Here is a 3199-nt window from a genome sequence, read left to right as displayed (position 1 = left end):
ATCGGGTGCATGTCGTGCAGATCTGGTGCACAGTGGTACAGATCTAGTGCACGATGGTGCATATCTGATGCATGTTGGTGCAGATCTGGTGCACGTTAGTGCAGGTCTGATGCACATTTGTGCAAATTTGATAGTGCAGATCTGATGCACAGTGGTGCGTATTAGATTTGTGGGGTTGGGATTTAAGGAGGGAATTGATTGAATGGTTCTAATACCATGTTAGAAACATAGTAAATCAAGAGAAAAACGATATTTGTATTTTATAGTATTGTGGTCTATATATACAATGTGAGTAACATTGTTTTATTACTCTACCCGATGTAGGACTAAATAAAGAGGCTATCTATGCAATATTTAACATCCCTCACACCATCATTGAAGCATTTTATCGAACAAACTGTGGCACTATTTGACTTTAAGCTTTTTAACAGTTTCTTTCCCCTAATAATGGTTTTGTTTTATTTTTTTGTTTCAGATGGCTGGACGTTGAGCAAAATAGAATAAACAGGGCTAATAAAATTTTGGCCTCTTTGTTTTGATGATGTTTAACAAACAATTTACTACTAATATTGTTTGTCTAGTATTTGTGGTTTTCTATTTATTGTAGACAAATAACGTGTTGGAGGATGGATAGAATCGATCATTCACGATCATATCAAATGGGTTGACGGAATTGTGGAGTGAAGCCTATGCAATTCAAATTGAAGATCCAAGTTCTAGCTTCATCCGCAAGTGTACCAAGTTGAGCTACATCGAAGATCTATCAAGCATGGGTATATTTAGTTTAGGTTTTATATTATGTGTGTTAGTACTTTAAGCTCAATTATATATACACACACACATTTGGTTTTTATATATATAGTTATATATATACAGAAGTTTTGGTTTATGGACTTAACAATCATTGTATACATATTTTATTAAGTCTATAAAATTATTTCATAGGGTTTCAAAATATTATTTATGTCAAAACATCAAATTTTATGTGTATCACATTTTCATGTTTTGGACACACTTGCAAAATACATGAGTTTTCACAAATGGAAAATTCAATTTTAGAAATTCTTTTTCTAACATGTTCAATTTCATGTTTATAAATGTTTCTCAAAGTTTTATCAATTTTAGAATTAATTTGTTATGATTATTTGAATTTACAAAATCAAGTTTTTAATAAGTTCATGTTCGTGCATGTTTTTACAAAACAGATACGTTTTCACAATTAAGAAATGCGATTTGAAAAATTTCTTCGTTTACATGTTTATATTCATATATACAAATATTTCCCAAGTTTTACTAATTTTGGAGTTGTTTTGTTATTTTCAATTGAATTTACAAAACCAAGTTTTTAGAAGTTTTTTTTAGAAACTGTATATCTATGTTAAAATATTTATTTCTCTCAACTGGGAAATGATATTTCCGAAATTATTTCTCTAATATGTTTATTTACATGTCTAGAACCGTCCCTCAAAATTTTATGATTTTTGGAGTTGATTTACTATTTTTAATTGATTTTACAAAGTTAGATACGTAAAATTCCAGAATCTGTCAAAAACAGAAACTGTCTGTGAACAGTGGTCGATCGTGCTACAGTACAGCCGACCACCATTACTGTAGCAGTCGACCATTGCACAGTAATGGTAACATCTATTTCTTTGTTTTTTAGTGGATTTTTAGGATTTTTTTGAGTTATTTTCTTCTATCCTATTTATACCCCTTTGTCATAACTATTTTCCATCAACTAGAGAGAGTTTTAAACAAGTTTTAAAAGAGATTAAAAGGTTGTTTAGTTTATTATAAGTTTGGGATTTTTGTTTACAAAGGAGGAAGCTTACGTTGCAAATTGAGGGATTCATCCTCGATCTTCTTCATCCTATCCTTTGTGTTTATAGAGAATTTTTTCTAACTCTTTTCTTTAGTAATTTTATTATTGATTTTCATATTCTTATTATTGCTAGTTTGCTAATTGAGTTAGATTTTATTTATACTCTTTGTTTACACACACAATCATTGAGCTTATTGTATTTTTATACTTAGTATAATTTGGGTTGTGGAGAGTTGTAATAATTAAGAGTGAGCTTACATTGTGTTCTCATCTATTGTAGAGAACAAATTTATTATATTTGTTACATTGTGGATGTTGTAAGGTTTTTGGTGAGCTAGAAAACCTAGTGTGTCATTGTAAATGTTATTCGGGTGAGCGTAAAAAAGCCGGTTGTGATAGGAGGTGTAAACGTTATTCGGGTGAGCGTAGAAAACCCGGTTGTAATAGTGGATTTCTCCCTGGGAGTGGGGAGCGGAGACGTAGGACGGAAGGTCCGAACTCCATGATCATATTGTGTGTTTGCATTGTTTGTGTTGCCCTATCACAATTGTATCTTTAGTTTAGATTGTTTACCCTTGTGTTAGTTTATATATCCTTGCATATATTTCACCATATATCTCATTGCTAGGATATATCCCTTTGTTCATATTTCATATTCTTGCACATATCTATTTGTATATCTATCTTGCAAGAATAGTTCTTTAATAAGTTTTAATTGATATAAATTTGGATTAGATTAGCATAAGACCCTAATCACCATCCCTCTAGGGTCTAACAATTGGTATCAGAGCTTGGTGCTCTTTAATTTAAGAACTAATCGCCTTGAGTTAAAGATTCAAGTTATCTTTTTATGCTAATCTAATTTTTAATTTTTGTATTTCTTACATATATATACATTATGGATATGCACGGTGCACCTTGTTTAGGTTATGGTACTAATGTTGCTCCTCGTTTGGATAATTTTCCCTATGCCCAATGGAGTGTTAGATTCAAATTTTTTGTTCATTCTAAACATTTTGAATTATGGGAAATTATAGATTGTGCTTATATTGTACCAACTTTAGAAAATTCAAGTGGAGTAAAGATGATCATAGAATGATTAATATGAACAATATTTTGTTAGAATATTTGCTAAATACATTTAACTCATCTCTCTAACAAGTTTGTTCATTTTGATAGTGTTTACACCTTATGGAAATTTATTGAAGCACATCAAGGGGATTTGGAGGCGATCCGACAAGCTTTGGAGGATCCGACTTCAAGTTCATATGGAGCATCATGCACACGGCCACTAGGCGATAGCCCTAGTGAGGTTTGCGAGTTCGAAACCACTAATGATTTATCTGGTGATGAACTTACTTGTGCTAGTGAAAAATT

Source organism: Asparagus officinalis, chromosome 10, assembly GCF_001876935.1.
Source record: "Asparagus officinalis chromosome 10, Aspof.V1, whole genome shotgun sequence".
In the NCBI taxonomy this organism is placed as follows: Eukaryota; Viridiplantae; Streptophyta; class Magnoliopsida; order Asparagales; family Asparagaceae; genus Asparagus; species Asparagus officinalis.
The sequence above is the reverse complement of the archived record's forward strand: the minus strand, read 5'-3'. Positions refer to the sequence as shown.